Source organism: Rousettus aegyptiacus, unplaced genomic scaffold (assembly GCF_014176215.1).
Source record: "Rousettus aegyptiacus isolate mRouAeg1 unplaced genomic scaffold, mRouAeg1.p scaffold_m13_p_2, whole genome shotgun sequence".
Lineage (NCBI taxonomy): Eukaryota > Metazoa > Chordata > Mammalia > Chiroptera > Pteropodidae > Rousettus > Rousettus aegyptiacus.
Window position 1 is genome coordinate 76,463,896 of NW_023416295.1, and position 26,494 is coordinate 76,490,389.

Sequence of the window (26,494 nt, forward strand, 5' to 3'; positions counted from 1 at the left end):
AATCTCCTGATTGTCAACATGTTAAAAAGGCTTAAGGGGGTCAACATCCCATTTTGCAGTGTTTCCTAAGTTACGTTTCTTGAACCACCTGGGTGTTGGCTAAAAAGGTAGACTCCAGGCATCAAGAAAGGAGAGCATTTGATCTGCCTTTTTAACAAGCTCCTTCAGTCCCTCTTGTACAACCAAAATTGGTAAACCTCAGCCCTATATTAATGCACTGCTGATATACAGTTGAAGGCACAGAACAATTCACACTTTTAAAACTAAGATAGTCTCAATCACATCTGCATGTAACTTGGAGATAAAACACATTTTACTATGTGCATCGGTCAAGTCTACAGCCCCCAAATCTTTCAATGGACAGTTCATTGTTTTTTAAAAAAAATTTTAAAGAAGATATCAATTTTACATTTACTTTCTCTTTCTTCAATGACACTTCTGAACTAGCAGTAATCTAAAAATGTCAACATCTGGAGACAGAAGAGCTGTCAACCACAGCAGTGAGCTGGACCACTCTGCTCAACAATATGTTCCTGCGAGTCTCACTCACTCTTGCTTGATCAGCCTGATAACTGCGAAATGCAGACATTGTCCAATTTTGAATCTGTCCAAACCTGGGTCTGAGAAAGAATAGAGACAACAAAAATCAAAGTGTACAGAAGATGGAGGGGTCGGGTACAGATCTGGCAAGACCCTAATTCACAACTGCCTTAGATCCAGACTTCTGATACTTTCTCTCAATGGAGTCACAGAGCCTCACAGAGGTACAACAGTGACAGGAGACATTCATCATATAACTTTGAACTGATACCATATTACCAGACCACATCACCTATAGTGTGCTGTGTCTCCATATTTCTGTAATGCCTATAATTATTGTGTGAAAAGTACGATTAGGTTGTATTATGTTTCTTTGTATTAAAAAAAAGTTCAGTTTTCCCATATAAACATTAACAATTCCCTATGGTGTTTCTAAACCTAATATACATAAATATAGTGGAAGTCTCAAACTATGGATGCAGCCCGGTCTTCTCTTGAGCTCTAAGAGACCAGTCTGCCAAGTAGCAGGTGAGCTACTCCCAATACCAGTGTGGTCTCTAGCTTCTAGAGATGAGTACTGGGAATCTCTAGGCATGGGTGTCAGGAGAAACAAGAAAAAGATTTTCCAAATTAAAATCTCTCTGATTGGACCTCCATGTCTTTGGTGTGTTGCCTGCCCAGTGGTAACCATGAACTAGGGAACAATTTATATAGAGAGCTTCTCTGCAGAGACACCAAGAGGGCCAGAGGTCAGGCAGATCCTGATTCAAGGGTCTGCTCTTTTAGTAGGTGCTCTTCCTCCTTCTCTCTGCCTCAATGGCTTCGCTGATGCTCTTTTAAGACATCCAAACCCTAGAAGGCAAGGGGAAGGAGACATTTACTGTGCACCATCTAAGTGCTCAGCACTCTATCAGGCAGTACACATAGTTCTGACATCTGACAGCCTCTGTGCTGGTTGACTGGTTTGCCTCACTCCTGTTTATTTTGGGTCCTATTCTGTCCTAATCAACTGACTCCTGAGAGTAGATCACCTTGCCTCTACTGCCTTCTGGCATCCCACTGGTCCACCAGTGGCCCATCAGGAGGCTGGAGAAAAGAGGAAGGTCTAGGGACTTCTTCTCAGCTCCCTCTCTCCTCGGATGCCACGTCTTTGGACACCATTCTTCTTGGCTATAGCTCCTGCTGAGCAGCCCCTCCCCAGCTCCAGATCCCACTGGGCTCCAATAACTCTACTTCTTCCCCTTGCCCTTCAACCCTAGCAGTGATATTAATTTCCCATTGTTGTAGGTCCCTTAGTGCCCCATGGTACCTGGCCAGCACCTCTGTAACTGTTCCTTCCATTAGTCTTCATTCAAACCATCCAGGGTGAATTCTGTTTCCTGCCAGGAGCTCTGATACTGGCTCTCAACTCTAAACATAATTGCTTTTGCAAGTGAGATGAAATGCAAAGATGTGGGTCAATAAGCATGTGGGGGCATTTCTAAGAATTAACCTGGTATAAGTACTAGGCTGAGAAGGGTTGATAAGGCTAATTCATCATCGGTGTGGCCTTGAACCCAACTCCTAATCCAACCAAAGAATAGCAATCCCTAAGTATGGGTTCAGGGCCTCTAGATTCTGCAGTAGGTGCACAGGGATTTTTTATTTTACTCATCCTGTTCTTTCTGGTACCTGCATATTAATAAGAAAAAGAACACTGAGGGGCCCAAAGAACATTTCGAGCTCCTTTGGGGAATACAATCTGCAAGGAGAATAATAGCTACTTGTCACCGACCTTGTACACATTTCACAGCAGCCCTGTAAGGAAGCATTCCATGTCTCTCTCTCTGACAAATGAGTGAACAGATTCAAAGAAATTTACACAGATAAGCAACTTGCCCCAGTCCCACACCTCAGATGGGACTGACCCCGATGCTGTTCTTTCTTCTCTATTGTGCTAGTTCTTAAAAGAGGGAAATAAGGATTCATGGTTTCCAAATTACTCCTGAACTGGGCTGAGAGCGATCAGGCTCCCAAGTTTTAGGCAAATAAAAACACCTGAGAGAATTTTAATCTCAAGGACCAACCTAGTTCAGAAATTGATTAGGAAAGCTCTTAATGCTATAAGTGAAAAAAACATGTATAGTATGTCTGTATGGCGTAGCATGTACAGTATAATACCATTATGGATGGATGTGTGGATGTGTGTATTTATAACGATCGTTTATACACAAGTTATCAGCACTACTTATCTCTAGAAAAGTGAGTGAGCTATGTTCTTCAGTACACTTTGAGTTTTGTACCATGAGCATGAAACTTAATTTCTTATTTTAAAAATCAGAAAGGAAGAAAAGAAGGAAGTGGGCTAATTTATCTGAACATATAGGTCAATGGTTCTCAACCTCAGCTACACACTGGGATCCCCTGTAATCACCAAGGTCCCAGTCCCGGATATTCCAATTTAAGTGGTCTGAGTATGGCCTGGGCACTGGAATCTTCAAACTCCCCCAGGTGACTCTCCTGGGCAGCCAGGGTTAAGAGCCACTCTGCTAGTACTACTCTGTTAGGATAAAATTTAAACTGAGGGTGAAGAGGAGGGTCTTAAGCTTTTGTATGCTGTAGACCCCACTGACAATAAAGTGAAGCCCTTGGACGTCTCTTCCAAATACTGTTTTGAAATGCATAAAATAAGACATAAATCATTTCAAAGCAAACAAATTATACTTAGATTTAGTTATCACAATATTGTTAAACTGTGATATGGCAATATAAGTGCCTCTTTATTAATACACCAAGTGACAAGATTTAAAAGCAGCTGTTATCTACTATCACTTTGAAGTAAGGATGTATGTAAATAATATTTGAAGACTGGAAAAACTCTAACGAGATGGATTTATTGGTAACAATGTCAGGATACTTCTAATATTACTCTGATCTGTTGCCTACATTCCTAATGGAAGAAAATGCTTAGAATTCATTGTACATAAAGATGGAATTTTTTTCCCATTCAAGGTGACAGATACCCAGGTACAGAGGAATGGGAAGAAGGTGCTGTTAGAGCTTAGAGTCCCAGGGTTCACTCATGCCAACATCAGTAGGTATAAGAGCTCCAACAGGAGAAGGAAAAACACTTCAACCTCAACGCGGCAAATCTCCAGTAGAGCCTGGCTTTTCTTTAAAGTAACTCTGTAAGGCTCTTTCAAGACATGAAAAATTTACATTTCCTGAAAACCAACTACCCTGTGTATCTTAATTACAGCAATATTTTTCAAGTGCCATTTCATGTGAAAGGATCCCTGTTTCTTCCACTAAAAAGACTCGGCTGTTTTATCTGACTCAAGACATCCATCACATGAGTGCCAATATCTTGGGATTTAAAAGGAGGTCTTTTGAAACTTTCTAAGTGCTTAATCAATAGGTTCCTTTTCATATAGTGCTACTCTGCCTGCATAGAACCTGAATGATTCTTTTCTCAAAACTGAATTTAAAATAGCATTTACCATGTATCAAGTAGCTATTATACTTCAGGCTCAGCACTAGGCTCTAGAATTTTAATCCTAATTCCTGAATTAGCTCTAAAGCTCACATCCATGCTATACTAATGCAGAAATAAAATGATCAGGAACTTCAAAACAGAGCCTGATGTTATAAAATCACTTTGGGCGGGGAAGGGGGTGGGCCGGAAAAGAAAGCCAAAAGTACATTCACGTCTGTGCTGAAATTCTAGTTATAAATTAAAAGCACAGGTATACTCATTTTACTGTGCTTTGCTTTGCTGTGCTCCACAGATTTTCCTTTTTCACAAACTAAAGGCAAGACCCGTCCACCAACAAAAAGATTAAGACTATTGTGATATCGCTTTATTACAGTGTCTGGAACCAAACCCACACTATCTGTGATGTGTGCCTGTGTTCACTTTATTACAGTAGTCTGGAAGCAAACCCTCAATATCTCTGAGGTGTGCCTGTAGTTATTTTTAGCTAAACAATAAAATATTTTCCTGGAATGAGGAGGGACCATCACACCCACTTATCCTACCACCAGACTGAACTAAGTAACTCAAGGCCCTATTTTCATTCACAGCCACACTTTTCTAAAGACTCCAGAATGACTTTTTAAACTTCCATTTGTAGAGTGTTACAACACTCTGATTAAATGCAGCAGAATAGCAGAGTCAGACCCGGCATGCAGGCATATGGCTGTCAAAGAAGCAGTGGCCAGTCCCCAGAAGTGAGAGAAACCCAGCTATAGAGACAGACATCCAGCGATCCTGGAAGCCTGGCCTATATAATGTCGCAGGTAGGTTGGGGAGGGTCCCCTGACTCCAACATCATCATCATCTTCAAAAAGGAAGGTCCCCATTCCGTAACTACAAGAGGGCTTTTGAAATGATCCTACTCAAATATTTTGATTCAAAATGTTCTCCGAACTCATTTCCTTTGACTCAATATCTGAAATGAGGTTGGGGGCAGGGTGTTGGCATTATTTTGTTTTCTGCTTTCTACGAAATCAGTTCCTCATGAAGGCATTTAATGGGGGTGGGGGAGGCTCATAATTAAGTATTTGTTTCAACATTAACCAAACACCATAACATAACTTAGGATGTCCCAAACTACTTAAAACAGAATAAAAATGGGGGAAATGAACCCACAAAAGAGTGGGCTAGCCATCATGGACATCTTTAAACCAGCCCAACAGGAAGTCCGGTGGGACTGAGACTTTGTTCTTATCTGTCTTCCACCAGGGTGGAAATGCAGAAGAGGTGAACATAAGAGGATCCTGGGGGTAGGCTTGGGGGTGTCAAGGAGGAAAAAGAACTGGCCTTTATTCTTAGCAAATTTAAGGGACTTTCACATGCATCTTTAAATCCTTTAATTTTTTCCATAACCCTATCAGGTAGATAATCACCTCTCTAATTTTAAATGAAACCAGATATTAGAGAGGTTAAGCAATTCGTCCAGAGCACACAGCTCATAACAGTCAGAATTGGAAGCCAGGTCACCTTAGTTCAGGACCACGCTCTTTTTGCTGCCTCTCACTCCTCAGATCTTAAATTATTTTCAGCTCAAATTTCCAGGTTCAGGAAAATGGTATCCAGGTTCCTAAAAAAACTTTTCTAAGTCATAATCTCTTGGGGGTGAGGGGTGGGGGGAGAACATCAATGAACACCCAGAAGTCAGAAGAGAAAAAAGGCCTGATTTAAACACACACACACACACACACACACACACACACACACACACACACACACACGGGGGTGGTGATGGATTCCAAAACTACTGACCTTGGTGAGTAGCCAAGTTCTACAAGGCCTATTCAACAGATGGTCTGTGATCACTTAAAAAGGGTGATCTGCAACACATAATTCATTTGCAAAGAGCCAGTCTTATACCCTTTCTGGAAGATACCCTTAGTTGGTCAACCAGGAGACAGAGACACAGGAAACAAAGGGCCTCTGTTTCAGCGAGCCTGAACCTGGTCTCTCCCACATGACATCACCCCCAAGGATGTCATCCGAGGACCTGTCCTACCTCCCAAAAGTAGCCTTCACAAATACTATGGCACACATCCCATTAGTAAGTGAGCATGCACCCATAATATATGTTCATTTATTTTAAAATAATAAACATGTAAATATTACTAAAACCTACATCTTTAATTTTTAAGAGAAAAAAAATTCCATAAGTTAAAGTTTTCATATTTTCTTCCCATACTCCAAAGAGTTATCCTAAGGACCAAATTTTGGAAATCACTGACCTGAGCTTGCAACACAGTACCCACCTGGAGCCCAATGACCTTCATCTTTATTCCAACTGAGCTACATCTCTGATGTCTTTTCCAGATCAGCTGTCCCAGTCTCCCCATTCAAAACTGGTCTGCTCTTCATGCTTCAGAGTCCTGTCTTTTTTTTCCATTTTCTCCGGGTCCATAGCCTACCATATTCCTTTACCTCCATAAACCAGTTATTACCAATGACCTCTTTTTCTCTCAAATCCCCATCTTTCCACTGCCATCACCTAGCAACACTCCTAACTTATAACAACAAACTCAGACTCACAGTCTACCTTCTCTTCTGCACTCAGGCAGTTCAGCTGTCCTCAGCTAGCGATTCCAAATCAGTACCCCCTTCCCATTCTGCTTGTGGGAGCCTGCCTGATTGTCAACTGCATCCATCCACTCAACCACTCATTCATTGCAACATTTACTGAGCACCCACTATGTGCCAGATGACATGCCAGGACCAGAGAGACAGGATTCAATCTCACAGCGCTTACATCCTCGTAGACAAAACAACATCAGGTTGGGAGACGATAAAAACAAACCCATTACATAAGGAGCAAGCAGAGGACAGAAAATTTTGGTCATTGGATGTGTCTGACTTTGCTTCCTGCTCACTTCTCCTTCCAACTTTTTTTTATTGAGGTAAAATTTATATAACATTGAATTAACCTGTAAAAGTATACCATTTGGTGACATTTAGAACATTCACAAGTTGTGCAACCAGCACCTCTGTCTAGTTCCAAAACATTTTTATCACCCCCAAAAGAAACCCAGAACCATTAAGCAGTCTTCCACATTCACCTGCTTCTCCCAGCCCCAGGCAACCAGTAACCTGCTCTCTGTCTCTGTAAATTTACCTATTCTGGATTTTTCCTACCCATGGGATCACACAAGACCCTCCCGCCCCCACCCTAGCCCAACTTCTGGCAACAGCTCTGCCCTTCCTTATTTCTTCCCTCGGGCTACCTACTCCTCCTCCAGTGCTTGTGATCCATTACCTGAGGCATCGGGGTAATAGCATCCACTCTCCTGGCTTTCACCTCCACCTAAGGCAGGCAATATCAAAACCCACACAGACCCTGGTCCTTACACTCACATAGGAGTTCCTGTACGGCACATCAGCAGCCCTGGGGCACCGTGAAATCAACATGCCTTAGTTAAGGGTCACCCTCCTCTCCTACCCCTTAGCCATCTCTCCCCACCCCCACCACTTCAGGTTGCCATGATCTCTTGCGGGGACCACTGCAAGAGCCTCTCCACTGCCCCAATATCGTTCCTATCTGTTCCGCCCTTCACAATATACCAGAACACCCCATCTGAAATCTGAAGTGCACATGTCACTTCCCTGCTTAAACCTTTCCTCTGTTCTCAGGAAGAAGCCCAAATGCCTTCCTAGGGAATTCTCTGCCTGACCTGGCCTTAGCTCCAACAGACTCTGCCTTGCCCTCTGTGCTCTGGAGATAGCTGACTGGGAGGCAATGGTAGAGTTAATCCCCATGGCCCTCTGCTTGGCCTGCCTTCCCCACCTGATGCTCCCAAATTCTGCACACCTTTCAAATCTCAGAGGAATCACCTTCTCAAGGAACGCTTCCCTGATGGATTAAGCACCATTCATTCATACTAAGTGTTTATGGATCTATCTTCCTCTTTAGACTGTAAGTTCCCTGAAGACACTGTTTATCTCATCTATCCATCCATCTAATCATTCAACGAAAATGCCCTGAGAGCCTACATTGGACCAGGTCAGATAAGGCTGCTGTCCTTAGAGAGCTGGCAATCTACCAATGGAGACAACAAGAACATGTGTGACAGCCACCCCCGGCACAGAAGCTACAGTGTGGCCCCTACAGCCAGGCTCCATGTTCAAATCCTGCCTCTACCACTTGTTAGCCGTGAAACTTAGGACGAATCACTTCTCTGTGCTTCAGTTCCTTCATCTCTAAAATTAGAACAGTTGTACCTACCTCATAGGGTTGTTGAGAGAATTAGAGAGCTAATAAATGTAAATCAAGAAGTATCTGTAACACTGCCTGGCACATAATAAATGCTTTACAAGAGTTAACTACTTTTACTATGGGAGCTTTTATGACAGGGCCCCACTCTAGATATGGGATCAGGCGTTGCATTCACCTTTGTGTCTCTATGCCTCGCAGTGTAAGTACTCAACAAATGTTTTCTGGGCCACAGTGATGAGCCCTAGAAAGGGTCAGTGGCTCAGCATCAAAGTCTTTTAGAGCTAGAAGTCACACTGGATAACATCTGACCCAACTCACCCACTTTTGCAGAGCAAAGGCTCACAAAGCTGGTTAATGGCAGAGCCAGCACCAGCCCCCAGATCTCCTGACTTCCCAGCTGATATTTCCTGCCCTATTCCAAGACTTCTGTTCCCAAGGCAGCACAGTTACTCTTTTATGCCCCTGCTTCTCCAACCCTGTTTTCTTCCGTCTCTTTCTCTGTCTCGTAACCTCTGGTTTTCTTATTTCCAGGGGAAAATCTGGCCCTTCAAAAAGACAACCAGAGAGTTCTGTCTTCTTCTGCGGGCAGCTCAAACAGATCACAGGGGCAGGTGCAATCCCTGAGCCACCCGGTCCCTCTCCAGGCCCCACCAGTCACTCCTGGTAGGGGAAAGATTCTTCTTCAGCACTGGAAAAGTTCATTTACCTAGTCTTGGATTCAGTCTTTTCTGGATGCTCCAAGGTTCAGAGGGCAGATCCCACAGGAACCTGGGTATAGAATGAAAGCCAAGTAACAGCTCTCAATTAAAAGCCAGATCCCTAATTTCCAACCAAACATGTAATTTTCACCCATGACCTGCTGGCCGTAGGTTTCCAACGATGGCCTATGAATGGCACATCATTGTCACTGCTGACTTGATGATGAATGGCAATCCAGCAGGCCTTTTTTAGAGGTATGGTATTTACAGAACTGCTCTGTTAGAAAACCTTTGCTTTCACACCTCGACTGACCTAGAAATTGGCAAGAGAACATGACACAGTGAACAGATAAATCCTGGCGTGAGTGCTCTGTGATGATCTTTATTACTTTTCACAGTTGGGCTGTAATATTGGTTATAAGTACCTTGAGCTTCATCTATCTCTGTGTGTCTGCACCTCTACTGAGCATGTTCGCATATGGCGTCTGAGGCTCCTCGCAAGCCAGAGTGTCTAGTACTGGGAGTCCAACATATTCACGTGCTGGGATTTCAACTTAACATCTCATAGTAATGATTATGTTACACAAATCGGCCGTGCTGGGATTTCAACTTAACATCTCATAGTAATGATTATGTTACACAAATCGGCCTTGATAATCATAGTCATGGACAGAGTGCTAAAAACGGAGGTAGAAAATTGCACCTACATCCTTTATTGTTGAAGAATTTATTATGTCACTCCGTATAGTAACTAGCTATGAAGATGTTTGCCCTAGATACAAGATTTTATGAATCTCACTTTATCTTCCTTGTAAATGCTAAAGCAGACTCATTCTTTTAAACAAAAAATGGACAACCATTTTTAGGAAGACAAAAACCATCTGCTTTCCCAACGAAACCCTTTCCACATTTTTATGTGAAAGAAAATCTCTAGTAGATGTTTCTCTTGCCAAAGGAAACTTCTACCTAGCCTTGGAAGAATTTCCTTTAGCTCTATACCTACGCACAGAACCCATCTTCAAAAGTTTATTCAATATGTGCCTTACCAATTCATTTGTGGATGAGGCAGCCCAATCTAATGCACCTAGAAGAACAGGCAGCCTTTGGAATTAGAGGCCTGAATTAACCCCCAAATCTACACCTTATTAGTAGGGGGACTATACATCCCCATTTATGCCTGTTATCCTGGCATAATCATTTCTACTGCTTTGGCTCTCAATTCAGGATTGGACTGAATTATATGGTCACCTTAAAATTATATGAGTCACTGCAGACAAGACATTTAACTTCTCCATAACTCAATTTCACATTTGTTCAGTACAAACAAAGGAACCTAATTTAGAGGGTTATCGTTAGCATGGAATTAGACCATGTACCCAAGGCTTGGCTCCCAGGAGTGTCCAGTACTCCCCTGGACATTAGCTATGTACTCAAGAGGTCCACTTTCTTGAAAAAGCATTACTCTGTGTGCGAGGGCCTCACCTTTAACTATCAGTTTGAAGATAGGACCTGTATCACCTTCCATTGAGATGAAGTCAATAAACAGTAATGGGATCTGTGTCCAGCAGCTACGCAATTAATTGCCATCCATCTGACAAGGAAATGAATAACTTGTGGATGTTTAAATGCCTATATTCTAGATCTTCTGGACTTTATTTCCTCTCTCCACAAAGGCAGGATTAAGATCAAAATTCACACCAAACAAACCTCTACAAAAAGTAGGTCAAAGTGAATATGGCTCAGAATAGGGGTTGGGGGAGGATAGCCTTCTAACTGAGTGAAAACGTCACCCTTCAGCAATGGATTTGTGAATTTCTTATTTTCTCAGGCCAAAAGAACTAGCCTTACGGATCCAACAATAGGACAGTTTCTCCATAAAAGGTTGTGAGGTATTGCATTTTAAAAATTAGGCTGAACAGTACCTACAGTCTTGCAAGTGAATCAGTAATAACGATCAGCAGCTCAGGAAGCAACATAATTTTGCTGCTCCCTTTTACAAAAGAGGAAGATGCTGTCACTTCACTGATAAGCTTGTTAAACACATGTATGTTCTCTTCGGTCTGACATGAGCAGTAACAAGATCATGTAATAGAGCTGCTTCTACAAACTTAAGGGAGTAGCTTTTACTCATTGAGGAATTTGATCAATAACAAAACCCACAAAAAAATGAAGGTTAAAATTTTGAACCTATTCAATTGCAATCTTCAGCATAGCTTTTGAAACAAAAAAAGTGAAAAAATATTATTCCCAATATTATTGATACAGTTGTGCAAGGTATAAGAGTTGAATGCATGAAGATCCCTCTCCATGCTCAACTACTAAAGAATTAAAAAGGAAATGTTCATCATTTCCAGCTTCTAAATATAGACTTAGAAGCTATGAGAGGAAAAAGATGCGCATGGCAGCACAACAATGACTGTCTGGAGGACAGCAAGGAACAGTGTGCAGTGGGCTCTTCTTTGGCAAACTCATTTCCTATCAACAGAAATTCCAGACACAGAAAAAGGCTAACGCCATTCCCAGAAATCCAGTTATAGCGGCGGCACTACACTCTCTAGATGGACTCACTGGGGGGCAAGGCAGCCACCAGGATCAAGTATGTACCTATGGAGCTGTCTACTTCCACCCAAACCCTAATTTCTAGGAAATGCCCCTCCCCGAAGCCATATGGTAGCAGGAAAATACACCCCAACCCCTACAGCCATTTGAGCAACATATTTCTTGGGCAATGGGTACTTCTTAGAGTTGTGTAGTGAATATGTAACTTTGAAGCATACGAAGAAGAAAACAGAAAAGTTGGTTTGTATATGGGGAATTTTCCTTCAGAATGTCTGTGGTTTTTCTCCACTTGAAAAATTTAACTGGAAATCACACTTCTGTTTGAGATTCAGATAATCACTACATATTGCCTTTAAATGCATCATGTACCTTGTTCTGATCAATATAGCCTTCCCGGAGGAACGTTCTGGCAAACTTGCCTCCTCATGTACAATAAAAGAATGAACCAAGGGGTGAATCAAGCTCGATTCTTTCATCAGGTCTAAGAAGAAAATAAGACAATTGGAGATAAGCCCACACCCTTATCTGCAGTCTTGGGGAAAGGCCAAGACAGGAGGAAGTCAACTCCCAATAAATACAAGAGAAAGGGCAGCGGTGGGGTGAGTAGTGCCCAGAGCACTCCAAAATTCTACTCTACGATTTCTGCAGAACCAATACCGGAACAGATTGGTGAGGCTTATGGACCCCTTCTCAGGATTTTTTAGATGCGTAAATGAAATACGTAGGATTAGAGGAAGCCATTTATATTTAAATATGGTTTTATCAAAATATTTTTTAAATTATAATATAATAATACATATGCTTATTTATTAGTACATTAAATAACACTATCTAGCAGCAGGTATAATTACCACCATAATCTCAAAATCATAATGAGTACTGACACTGGTGACAAAGTGACAGGTAACAATTACAAACACACGAACCTTACTATAGTATGGCCAACATTCACAAGTTACGGAATTGCTCATTTTTGGTTAGAGGTCAGTGAAACTCAGATATAATATTTTCTCATGCAAGCTCACAGATTCCCTTAAAGCCCTACAAAGCGGTACATATAAAACTTGTGTGATAATCTGATTTCATCGCCCACTGCTAAGGCTTTTCCAGAATGAGGAGACCCACAACCTGGCCTTGGTCCAGCAGGAGCCATAAAACACATATATGGGAGGGGGAAGGGTATGTAGCATGAAGCCAATATCTCTGTTCGTTTGTTCTCTGTCAGCTGCATGAGCTATAGTTTTTGTTTTTGTTTTTAAATGTGTAGTGTTAAGAGTTTTTAAATCAGTTGAATTATTAGGCTGGGGGAAAATTACTTTAAGTCATTCCCCCTAGCACTGTGTTCTAAATTCTACGAGCCCCAAAGCCCGAAGCTTACAGCAAACTTCTAATATTCCTTTACCATCTGAAATCAAATTCTTGGATAACTTTCCTAAGCACAATTTCAAACATATATATTTATTGCCCTAAAAGTAATAGACATAAGAATAAAATATATATATATATATTTATTATATACTTAACATGCATTTCAATATGAATTTCATTGGGCAAGGCTAATCTAGAAGATATAATGGGATGATTAGGTGCTTGTACTTTAATATAAAATCAAAAAAATGGAGCAGGTACAAATGTAGACTGATAAATGATACGATGATGCCATGGGTGGTGTGATTTTTCAAAATGACAAACACCTCTGACAAATTTTCCAAAACAAAGCACAATCTTTCTTCATCGACTGATAAAGTCAATGCTTACTTCAAATGTCCAAAATAATCTTTATGTGTAAGTTAGGTCTCTAGGCTCAAGTGATAAACAGGTTTTGTTTTTTCATCCACCATCATCTCACAGTAAAACACAGTATACATACTGGGGTGTAAGACTGTTCTGCCTATCATAGATAATTAGCATCCCTGGTCCTCACCCAATAAATGCGAGTAGCAGCCCTAAATCACTGACCACCACCACTGCTCCATAAATTTCTAAACTGCCATCTTAAGACTCCTAGAGCTAGCCAAAATCCACTTTGCAGTTCTCTAACTCTGCCCACCTCTGGGTGATATCAAGCTGGGACACTGAGGGAACACTCCCCAGGAAACTAACTGGAAGTGGCATTACAAGAGCAAGATCACTCTTCCTGGGTGGCTTCCCCAGGAACAAGTGCCCTTCCTCAGAGTTCTGCCGTTAGGGACAAAAAAAAAAAAAAAAAAAAGGCAGAAGGAGGCACAGAGGGGAATGCAGCAGCCAGGCATAAGGAGACGAGTAACAAAGGGGTTTGCTGGGGTTCCCAGAATCTCAAGCCCAGGCTGCAGACAGCTCCTGGCTCCTGCTCCTGTAGCTCTCTAATGTGAATTCTCACCTTTTGTTGAAGCAAGCTCCAGCAGGTTTCTGTTGCTAGCATCCAGAAGAATCTTTATTAATTACACGTGTCCAACCACCTGCAGGGACGGCCGCCCACGTAAAATAAGCGGGGCAGTTAACATCGAAATGCCCAGGGGTCACCTTCAGTGGCGGCGGCCACTGAAGAACAGCAGCCGTGGCTCTCCGCTACCCCATGGCCATGGGTCTCAGCGAGGATCACGAGGTGACCAAGAGCGTGAGCAAGAGCATGAGCAAGAGCGCGGGCACAACTGCGGCGGGCGCCTCCCCAAGCGCACCAAGTTCGCGCGGGACGTGATGAGTGTGGTGTGCGGCTTTGCCCCCTGAGAGCAGCAAGCCATGGAGCCACCAAGGTCTCTAGGACAAGCGGACCCTGAAGTTCATCAAGAAAAGGGTGGGGACACACATCGCGCCAAGAGGAAGAGAGAGGAGCTGAGCAACGTCTTTGCAGCCATGAGGACGGTAGGAGCCAAGGACTGAGCCCCAACCCTTGTGTGTGTAATAAAGCCTTTCAAAATAAAAATAAAAAGCTCAGGAGAGCCTATTCTAATGTCAAAGAACCCACCTTATTTGGGGAAAATTTCTCAGACTTTACCTAAGCTCTTCATGGTGTACCCGACACCCATTTATTTTGATTCTGTTCTCACTGCCAATAAATAAATGGGCCAGTGACCATTCTTCACCTGGCATTTCAGATTCTAGAAAGACATATCCAGATCATTCTGAAGCCTTTTCTGCCTCAGCTCCTTCTCATCAATCTCATTATCCACAACACATAAATAACGATGTCATCCTGTCTTGACAGGCTTGGAAATTTTAAGTATCAGAGAAATTTGGCCTTTGAGGGCCCAATTAGGTCTGAGTAAAAAAATAATTTTTTCCCCGAAGTCCTTCCAACCCCTGAAGTCCATGATTTAATGTCCCTAAATCTTATTATGCTCAGAAATAATGCCACTGTAATTCAGAAAGGTGGCAATAGGGACCGGTTGCCAGAAGGTGTTCTAAAGGAAGCCTCGCTCACTGTCTCTCTACCTCTTCCACTAATGGACTCCATTATAACACAAAAAAAGGCACTGCTGGAATCTAATGAATAAATAACTAGCACTTGAATGGAATTTGTGTCCATATTAATTCCACTTAGTTTCCACAAGAGAACCTCATTTAAATTAGAAAAAGAGGAGGGGGGCATAATAATACTTGTAATAGAACATTTTAGAACTGCTTGAAAAGTTTCCTATATAAGCCAAACAGGTATAACATTAAATAACAAAAACTTAACGGTGGAATTAAAGTAAACAGAAAACAAAGCTTGAGTCTCACACAGAAAAAGGGCTGGTTTTCACATCTGACAGGTTTGTTTGGTATCATTTCCTCTGGAGTATCAGGCGAATTAAAGGTCACGTGAACAGTGTCTTCTAAATGGAGGGTCGCAACTAAATGATGGGTTATGAAATCAATTCAGTGCAAGGGTCAGAAAACTTTCTTCAAAGGCCAGATAGTAAGTGCTTTAGGCTGCGTGTAAACCAGGTAATCTCTGTCACAACTGCTCAACTCTGCCACTATAACCTGAAAGCAGCCATAAACAATACATGAACAAACGGGAACAAGTAGCTGTATTGTGATAAAAGTTCATTTACAAAATGGGCAGCAGATATAGTGCTGACTCCTGACCAGCATTTTTTAAGTAAATGAAATAGAATAGAAAACATCAGAGGACATTAAAGGTAGAAGAGCAGGCACTGTTTCATGAACTTTTCTTGCTGATCTATACATTATGTATATGTGAGTTCTGAGTCAATTCCCTACTGCAGGTCAAAAGCTGCCATATTAAAAATAATACATAGTTTGAGAAGAAAAAACAAGTCCGCTTCTGACTGAAATTGATAAGAATTTAGAAGACTTTCATGTTAAGAAAAAAATAGGGAAGTAGATATAACAGGCAAGTTCTTGAGCCTATAGTATAATCTTGAGAGAATATTAAAAAATATATTAACTTTTTAAAAAGTAATATTTAGTTATAAGTAGTTCAGAGTGGTCTTCAAAGGGACACTACACATATTTCTTATGCTATTCGAATATCTGACATGAGCTATGTATCAGTTAGCAATGGCCATGTAACATATCTCCCCAAAACTAGGTGGCTTAAAACAACCATTAATTATTTGCATGACTCTACAGGTAAGCTAGGTGGTTCTAGTGATCTATGACAGGCTTAACTGACCTTGGCAATAAATGTTCAGGAGACTTCATGCAGCGGACAGTTCGGCTGGGGGCTGGCAGGTCTCAAATGTCTTCAGCTGATATAACCTGGCTCCTCCCCAAGATTCTAGTCCTCTCCATTAGGCTAGTCCAGGCATGTTCTCATGGAGGTGGCAGGGATCTGAGAGAGCAAGCCCAGCTGTATAAAAGGCAAACATGTAGGCTCCTCTAAACTATTTATAAGGCATTTGCTAACACCCCACTTGCCAAAGTTGGTCACATGGCCAATATCATTGGTTGGGGAGGGAAAGGTTGGGGTCTACAGTGTTACAAGGCAAAGAGTGTGGATACAGGGAGGCCACTAATCAGGGCCACTGATGCAAGCCATCCGCCATAGACAATATTTATTATTTGATGTCGCCTCAGCAGAAGTGGAGAGATTTAACATTAGTCTTAGTTTTCCCATTATCATTTCTCATTTTGTTTTTCCATTATCACTTCTGAGGCAGGAAGGCAGAGTGAAAAGAACACAGGCTTTGGAATCAATGAGATCCACTTTTGTACCTTGACTCCACCACTTCTGGCTCCATGACCCTGAGCAAGTTTCCTCTGGACCTCAGTTTCCCTACTGTGATAGCAGGGCCACCAGCAATTTCATAAGCTGGAACATGTAAACATGCGTAGCTCAATGTCTAGCCACAGCAAAACTCAAATCTTAAATACTGTGTTTTGCAATTACTATGATTTGAATATTCACTAGTCCCTCTACAGCCACTGATTTTACATCCACGGATTCAACCAACCAAAGATCAAAAATATATTTTTTTAAACCCCCTAAAGTTCCAAAAAAGCAAAACTAGAATTTGCCACACACCGAGCACTACACTGAATCCACACGAATGAAGTGACATATGGGCATACCCTGCTGTAGTCTATAGGGGTTATATGGAAACACTTCACCATTTTAGAGAAAGGACTTGAGCTTCTATCCAATGGGAGTCCCGGAACCAATGCCCTTGTGGACACCAAGGGACAACTGTATTCAAAAATATCAAAAAGAAGGAAACAGGCAAATTTCCTATGACAGTAAACTTTCTCAACAGAAAGAAAATGTTCCTATACATAAAGAGTTTTAAAAAAATACCATTTCTTTACAAAAAGTTCTGAGGACTGCAGTAGGTAGATAAATGGCCCCCAAAGATGTTCACTTTCTAATCTTTGGAACCTGTGAATATGTTACCTTACAGGACAGGTGTGATTAAGTTTAAGGACCTTGAGATGAGATTATCCTGGATTATCTGGGTGGGCCCAAACTAATCACATAATCCTTAAAATCAGAGAACCTTTCCCAGTTGTGGTTAGAGTCAGCCTAATGCAGAGGGACAAGAACTCAGCTCAACATTGCTGCTTTTGACACTGGAGGAAGAGGGCACAGCCTGTGAATGTGGGTGGCCTCTAAAAGTTGGAAAGGCAAGGAAATGGATTTTCCCCTAGAGATTCCAAAAGGAATGGACACCTTGATCTTAGCCAGTGAGACCTACGTTGGACCTCTGACGTACAAAATTACTTTTTTCAATTTTGTGTTGTTTGAAGCCACTAAGTCTGCAGTTACTTGTTACAGCAATAACAGAAGTACCAGGTAATCTTGTATCTTATACCTTTATACTAAAAGCTGACAATGAGGAAATAAAAGTCTGTCTTGAAGCCACCAGACTGAAAGTCTAAAACTTGGAGGACATGAACCAGGCATGGCATGAAAAACGGAAAGCTGTACCTGATTGCGTTTATAGAGGCAATTAGAGAAAAGGCATTATGACGGAATGAGCAACTTATTATCATGGAAAACCTTTAGTGTAGTCTATAGGAAAGTACAATGAAATCATTATCCATACACTCTCCAAGCACGTACTAGAGGAAAAGCCATATTAACAAAACCGTTCCACAGACACCTTTCTAGAGACTTAATTTAACTGATGACTACTCCAGATCTACAGCTCCATCTCTGATCACTCCCACTCCTTTTTATAGATAAAATGAAAGGTAATAAGCCCTCACTGTGTGTGAAAATGGACACACACACACATACACATTCATTCACTAATACACACAAAGTCCCAATTTGTTGAGCTTTATAATCTCATGAATTATGTGCATGGTGAGGGAGAAAAAATGTTTACAAAAGGTCCATTGATTTAAAAAAAACAGGATGTGGTTCCATAGTCTAGCGGTTAGGACATCTGCTTTACATGCAGAAGGTATTGGGTTCACGCCCAGGTGGTGCCACGGTCCATGGTCTATGGCCATGCCACCCTGAACAAGCCCAATGTCTGATCTTGGTAGCTAAGCAGGGTCGAGCCTGGTTAGTACTTGGATGGGAGACCACCTAGGAAGACCAGGTGCTGTAGGTATAAATAATAATAAATAATAAAATAAATAAATAATAAAAATAACAGAACTCTGAACAGACAAAACTAAACAGGACCTCAAAACTAGGAACACACCTAAGAATACTCTTAAGGGGACAGATCAAAGAAACTAGAGTTGATGAGTATGCTTAGCGCAGCTAAGAAGATACACTAGTAGAATCCCACAGATGGAGGAGAAGCTAAGATGCCTCCTCTGACAGAGGAGAAACTGGAATCACAGAGCACTGAACTGACCTACATGAACACAGCCAACTAACTGCAGAGCAGCCTTACCTGGCATAGTCAGAGTTTAGGCATGATGACACAATGCCCGGCTGATCTTGTGACTCGGTGTCAGGCCCCGTACAAGGCAACTGGAGCTTCCAGTTGTGCCTACTAGAGCTCCATACTCCTTTCTGAGAAACCCTGGGGGCCAGATGTATTTTTTTAACCAACCTGGGAAAAAAACTTTCCCTTTCTGGAAATCACTGGCCATCAGAATAGCAAATAAGAAATGGTGAACCTTTAGAATAAAGCTGATGACATTTACCAAGAGAATTATATTTATGCATACTAAATACTGTACAGTGAAAGGTTATCCATAGAACAGTGTCACCTTTATTCTTAACAAGCAAAATAATAAGAAATCACATAAGGGAAGGAGGAGAAAATGTACCATTTTTCAGTCACTAGGGCTGAAAACTTTCTCAAAGAGAGAAGGGCATCCTGATAGATAGTAGAGCTGGAAGCTGCGTGGGCAAAGGTCTCACAGAACAACACTGGGGACTCCACACATGAGGAACATTATTGGAAAGGGGGATAGAGAAAAAGTGACTTTCCCTCCAAATCCCCACTTGGTGCTGACTCTAACCTTGGTGGCTCTGAAAGATTGCAAGACAGGGGGTAAGGGAAGTATATCAAACAGAAATACTAAGAAAAGTAACAGAAAAACAGAAAGATCATACTCAGTATGAGGCAGAGACAGTGCTTTCCTGAACGAGATGCATGAGAGAAAGAATTGGTCATTTAGGAAACTCCTCATTGGCATGGACACCAGTAAATAAAAAAAGGTCAGTGCTGAAAATAACAGATCGTTACACAAAAAAAAAAAAAACAAAAAAAAAAAAACAAAAGCAGCTGCAAGCAGGTTGATGTCGGTCTCCTTGTGCTTTCGAAGTAGTCGTTCCACAGTGAAGCTGGAGGTACGTAAACAGAAGGCGGCACAGCTTCTGGAAGTGCAAATCCTTAGCCACTTTCCCCAGGTAACCACAGCACTTCGGGAGCCTGGTCATCTTCTGCTTAGAATTTCAATTTCCCAAGGGAAAAGAAAAAACAGCTTCACTAAGGGAAGCAGGTTATTTCTGGGCTGAGAAGTAAGTCTTTTTATTCCTAAATATACAAAAATAAACATCCCCGACAACTGTGACAATAGAGGACTAGATCTTTATAGATACGCATTTCAATTGTCCACTAAAGAGAGTCTGCCGGCAAAGGCAAAAACAACTTGAGTTTTTCTTCAATATTTTTTCTTTTTTCAATAAGGGAATTTTATTTCCTTATTTTACACCTCCTTTGCCACATAAAAGGATTAAACAGTGTTAGAACTGAGCAGAGCTCTGGAGCTCATTCAATCCCTCCTTACTTTACAACATAAGAACTGAAGCCCACAGCAGTCATATGAGCTGAATGAATGTGTTCTTCATTTGCCTATTGCCTTATGATTGAACTTGACTCCTCGGTGTGGGCCCTGACCAGGCCTCAGCTTGAAGCTTCTTGAGCAGCTAAGGACTACTTATTAACCAGAAACTTTCAGAATCAGGAATAGGTGAGAGCACTGATGGACCTGATGCAATCCTAGTTATATGAAAGGAATAAAATGAAAGGAAATGGTGTTTGTTGTCCATCCGTCCAATAGGAAAATTCCATTTAAGTACAATGATCCCGGTGGTCAGGTAAATATTTGCAGAGCCTCAGCAATTTTCCTAGGATCTACAGATCCCGAGGAAATGTCTTCATCAGCCCTTTATTGGAACTGTTAATAGAACTGATGCCTCTGCCAGGTAATACCTTGCCCACCCCATGCTCCTAAAGAGTGAAAATCAATGCTGAAAGGGGACCTTGAGCTTGAGCTCTAAGACATATAGAGAAGGAAGGAAGAAGGGACTAAGGGAGAATTTATATGAGAATTTCAAAGTGAAACGTAAAGATCCAAGACTGCATTCTTAAGATGTCAAACTTAAAAGGTGAATTGAGAAAGGGAACACCTCACTTAAAGGTACATGAGTTGCTTAGATTCTCCCACTTTGCGAGCATGAAAAAAATCTGGACACACCTGCTTGCTCCCCACTAGATTCCAAGGTTAAGGTAGGTGTGACCACACACAAGGTTCTAGGAGTGGGGGGGACGATGCCAACTGACCATCACATTCTCATCTTGGATCATCTCTATAAACAAAGCAGGCACACATCTGTTATCAGTTGTTATCAATTGTTCTTACAGAACTAAAGGTCAGAATTAAGGCCCAGCTCTGTCACTGTTGCCTGCTGGTCAGACTTGGAGCAAGTCCTTCTACCTCTGTACCTTCTTGACCTCAGCAAAAAAAAAAAAAAAAAAAAAAAAAAAGCAGGGAACCGGCAGGATCTAAGACTCTTCTTTGGTTGGAAAGAAGGTGCTGGCTAGTACAGGGTGAGGTTCCGAGCCTTAACAAACAAGCATATTTCACTTAACATGGGCCCTAGACCTGGACCACTTGGGTTTGAATCCTCACCCTGCCACCTGCTTGCTGTGTGTGACCTTAGCGAGGTTTCATAAACTCCTAAAGTCTCATTACTATCTACACCTCGGTGTTGCAGTGAGGAGCGTATGAAATGAAAAAGAAACATTTGCAATCATGTCAATTACAAGATATGTTTTTCATATCACCATCTCTCCTATTTTTTTGCCCATTTGTTAACATTTCTCCACCAAGACATGTTATCTTTACATTGACAACCAACACAACACAAACCCATGGGTAGACTGAGACATGAAAGAGATCCAAAACTATTATAGCGGAAGACTGTACTGTGTAGGATACTTATAAAAAGCATCTTACCAGCAGAACAAGACTTATAAGCCATCGCTGCTAAGAAGTACAACACTAAGGAGTGGTGCTTAGACAGGAGCAGGTGGGCCGCACACATTTCCTCAAAGGCCAGCCACAAAAATCTCAGAGGGATGCAAATAAGGCTGTCATTATTCCAGGGATAACCTTGAAGGGCTCTTTTTTTTTTTTTTTTAAGTAATTAAATTGCAAATACCAGTACTTAACTCTTATAAGTGCCAAGTAAGTGGATAATCCCATTCCTGAGTTCATGGACAACAGAGTGGAGATATACTGCTTAGCCATCCTAGGTGGGGCCAAGATCCAGCAGGCATAAACAAAGGCAGGTTTGGCAGTGAGAGTGCCAGTTTACAGGGCGAATGGCTCCCACCAAATCCAGCCATGAGCTTCTCTCTCTATCCTTTCCCAATTGTTGTCAAGGACAAAGGGCTCAAGAGGAAGGCATTTTCTTTCCAGCAGGTTACAGTGATCAGACAAGAGAGCTGTGGGATTCTGAAGAAACAAAGTGATTTATGTAACCCCTCCCACACAAACATACAATCTTCAAATGTGTCAGAGTTTGGGAAGTACATTGTGGCAATGAAAAAAAAACAAATAAATAAAACAGCTCAAGTGGGCAAACATAGCTCAAGTCCAAACTCTTCCAGCTGAAAACATGGTTACAGTACTCAGGCCCCTGGGACCCACCTTGGCAGCTTTCCAAGAGCTATTAGTTTGCATTAACACACTGAAAGAGAAGGTCAGATAAATTAAAAGTGAGAAGGTAATTTTGAAGGACATCTTTATACCCACCACCAGCACAGAGTGTGGCTCATGGTGGCTCCCCAATAAATACTCCATAAGTATACCTGCAGCTGGCACAGGGGTCACCACAACTGTGCTCAGATTTTTGATGGTGACACAGGATGCAAGAGAGTACAGGGACATGGCTTAGATTAAAACCTTTAAGAGGATGAGGTTGGGGACATCTTTAATTTCAAACAGAAACTTAAAAGTATGGCCCTCTTCTGGCTATTAAGAGGGACTTCAAAAGCAATTACGAACTTTAAAGGCAACCTAGTAAAACTTGCACTGACAAGTACCAATTTATTTCTGACCAAACCTCTCAACTGTCACCCACATGGCACTCTCCCCCAAATATAAAGTTATTTCCTCGCTCTTTAAGTACCTGGATTCTGAAACACATATATATATACCTTTATTTAGCCAAAACTATCTGTTAACTATTCACCTGACACCAGGATTCTTCCCCAAACTTCGACATCCACCATAACAGACCCCCAGAGACAATTCTCCTGAAAGTACATGCTCTCCTGAGACCTACTATAACCATATCAACATAGAATGCCATCCCCAACCACTGCCCCACCTCCCTAGAGCCAGGAGGCCAAGAAGACACATGAGGAAGAAAAAAAAAATGAGTCCCCACTGCTACTAGGAAGGAGCAGAGCAACTACCTGCCTGGATGACCTAAGTCGTATGAATGACTGTTCTTCGCAATTCTCTAGACACCTCTGTAGGTAAGACTGCTCACTGCCAAAATCAACCTGAGAGTAACTACGTAGTGACTTAGACCCCAAGCCATGTAGAGCACTAGGAAAAGTCATGCCAAATGTCAGGGTGACATCTAGAAGAGATCCAGAAGAGCCACACTTCTCAGGGGAGGAGCCAGGCGACTTTGGCATTTCAATGTTTTAGGAGGCCAGTTGGGCAGAAGGCTGGTTGGTTATTTTTAAACTGACAAAACTGAATGAAAAGGGAAAAAAATTGAATTCCTCTGATCTCCTGAGGTCCCTTCCAGCTCCAAGATGCTACCAAAGAACACAGCATATGCACATACATATGCCCATGCTTCTTTATAAAAACCTATATGGATGTGTGACTATATATAAATGTGTACTGTATTCACACTTCCAAGCACAAAGCACTTGAAGTGCGCACTGCTGAGGAGATGCAAAAGTCCATGAGCTGCTTTGCAGCATTAGCTGGAACACACAGATGCCACTGGCAGATCTGGGTGAGCCCCCTAGGCCTGCTGCCACTGCAGTCTGTTTTAACACCAACTGGCACCACTTGTGTAGCTGTCAGTCTTGCAAAGCCCCAAACCAGGACTGCAGACTCCTTTCTCCTAGTGCCTCCAGTCACAAGTATCCCAGACCCAAGTATCCCAGACCCAGGAAGGCAGGCTAGAACAAAGGAGATGAAAAGAAAAGCTCAAACCTTATGTCCAGACACCCAGCTCTGTCAGAGTCTGGTGTCAGGCAGAGGGGCCTTCTTCCCCTCTTCTCCCAGTCCCTAAAAGGGGCAAACCCCTTCCCCCTCTTCCATCACCACGTTTTTCAGGGCCTCTCCACTTCAGACATCAACTTGATAACTGGAGAAAACTCAAAAGGCCTCTAGAGAGAGCTTTGCTCTAATCGTAACTTAGAGCCAAAAAATTAGATGGTACTTAACTCGGTCCTGAATAATAACAACAAAAAGAGTTTGTAGGGAAAGAGGACGTGGGGATGAAAATGCATTTATCAAGACAGATCTGTGATGGTTTTGATTTTTCTCGAATCAAAAACAAAGGAGTTCTGATCATGGGTCAGGCTTAGGACATGAGTGACACAGTGGCTAAATGGGGGGCGGGGAGGGGGTGCCGGAGCTCGTAGTAAAACCATCCAAGTGGCTAAGGTCCTGACAACGAACCGGGTGGGGAGCATCATCTTAGCACTTGCCTCTAGAATGAGATCCTGCCTCCAACACTTAAATTTGAGTGTTTACAAGTGCAGTGTTTCCATCCCACCAGAATCCCACACAAATCTCAGCTTTTTCTTCCCCAATATCACAGCCTCGTAAGTGCCCAACCTTTCCTAACTGGACTGCAAGAGCCAGGGGCAGACACCGGCGTCGGACCTGGGCCGCGCCTGGCAGTAAGTGCCAGGAGTACCCAGCCCTAGACCTGGCCTCGGGCATTTCTTAAAACCAAAGCATCGCCTGGTTCTAGCATCCCCTAGGCATCCAACCACCCTGTCGGCACTCCAAATGAAGCTGGACAATGAAAAGCGCCACCTCTTCCCTCTACCGCGCGGTAGCTACGAAAACACGGGCTTTGTGTGTGACAGCGAGTGTGTGCGCCAACGTCCTCGCGCTCACACACCCCCTTCCGCCCAGTCTGCTCACCGCGCGGGGTCTGCGCGCCTGGCAAGCGCACGGCAAGCAGGTACATCCCGCAGGCAGCCGCACCGCCAGGCCTCCGGCCACCCTCGGACCTGGCCTTGGGGAGCGGGAAATGACATCCACGCCTTAGTTCCCAGTCGTGGAGGCTGCCGGCGAGAGAAGCTTCTGGGGTCGAGCAAAGGCAAGGCAGGGAACAAGGACGGGGACACCAATGGGCGACAGGCGGGGGCCGCGCCTCCTACTCGCGCGCCCCGCCACCCCCAACTTTGCGAGCCCCGGGCGGGGAGGGGGCCTGGAGGCTCGCGACTCGGCAGGAAGTTCCCAGGGCCGCACTGAGCATGCTCTTGGGGAGTGTGTGCGCGGGTGTGGGCTGTGGGCTCTGCGCTCCCCGCAGCCTCTCCCGCCAGGCAGCTTGGCAGAGCTTGGTGGCGGGATCGCGGGCCGCCGGCCATCCCCCAGAGGTGGGGGACACCGCTGGACTTCCCTGGTCCCCTGGACCAGAGCGCCCGCTCGCCGCATCCCTCTTCCCCAGGGGTCCGAGGCCACCGTCTCCCTTCATTTTCCTCCCCACTGGCCGGTGGCTGAGCCCATTCTGTGCGCCCAGGTCGGGGAGAGCCCGGGTCTGGCCCACACCCGCAACGTGATCCCATCAAGACTCCTCCGCGGTCTGAGCACCCATCTTCCATCCCTGGCCGCTCGCCTCTAGCCCGCATAACCAAAGCCTCTTCCGGACAGTTCCTTGAAAAGCCCCCGAGCCCTCTCCCCACAAGTCCAGGGGGCCTGCAGCCTCCCCTGGGCAGGGGCTGCCCCAGGCAGGTGGGCGCCTTAAGGCGCGTCCTCCGCTGCACTCCCAGGTCCTGCAAAGCTGCTGCGGCCGGGGCACCCACGCGGAGGGGCAGAGGGGCGGCGGGCGGAAGCCCCTGGCTGCGCCGCTCTAGGTGCTGGCTCTCCCCGACCGCGCTTAGCTCCCTGAGCCCACCGTGGTCTGCTCTCCGTGCATCTTCCCGCCCAGAGGGCGAGCTTCGACCCGATCGCTCCGACTCAGTGGCTCTCACCTCCTTGTTGGGCAGCAGCAGCCAGGAGTGCCCTCCAGCCACCGTCCCCGCGGGGCCCACGGCGTAGCGGGACACAGAATCGCGGCGCCCCGAGCCTGCGGCGCGGCTACCTGGGCTGGATCGCGCCCGGGGCCGCCGCGGCTGCCGCGGGAGCCGCAGGGCCGCCGCCGAGCTGGCCGCGGCAGGGACGGTCTGCAAACTCCCAGCTCTGGCGGGGCCGCGCGCGGCGCGTCCACACTCGGCCCGGACACGGCAGAGACACTCCTCGGGTGCTCAGCTGACCACGGTTAGGGGTCTGTCCGCAATTTCTTCCAACCCTCCCTTACCCGACCTCTCCAACTTCTCACCGCTTCTCGTCTCGCGACTCTGGAAGGCAGGGATTCCAGCCAGGAACATTCAGCAAACTCCCCGCCCTTCCCGGCGGAGCGCTCAGCCAATTCGGAACGCCCCAGCCTCTAAGGGACCGTCTGCAAATTTTCAACCCTGTCGGAGAGGACTTGTCCCCTCTCAATTCCGCAGCCCAAAGGGAGAAAGGAGTGAGGGAGACATGAATAACACTCTAGCAAGGTCCGGGGCAGTGTGCAAATGCTGATATGACACTGCATCCTGCAGAGTGGTGCAGTTCAAGCTTCTAAGCACCAAGGCTCTTTCAGCGGTGAAACCCTGTGAGGGAAGACTG

General features: G+C 44.0%; 1 protein-coding gene and 1 pseudogene across 7 annotated transcripts in view; one reads left to right on the top strand and one right to left on the bottom strand.

The window, feature by feature from the left end:
• MGAT5 (alpha-1,6-mannosylglycoprotein 6-beta-N-acetylglucosaminyltransferase) overlaps positions 1–26,267 on the bottom strand; it is a 321,573-nt gene extending 295,306 nt beyond the window's left edge. For 4 of the 7 annotated variants that reach the window (XM_016164009.2, XM_016164002.2, XM_016164003.2 and 1 more), the window contains exon 1: positions 25,816–26,156. The gene's annotated coding sequence lies outside the window, so the exon portion shown is untranslated. The other 3 variants (XM_016164010.2, XM_016163995.2, XM_016164007.2) reach the window with 3 other exon arrangements.
• On the top strand, positions 18,383–18,498 carry LOC118614030 (annotated as a pseudogene).
• Positions 26,268–26,494: the final 227 nt, after the last annotated feature.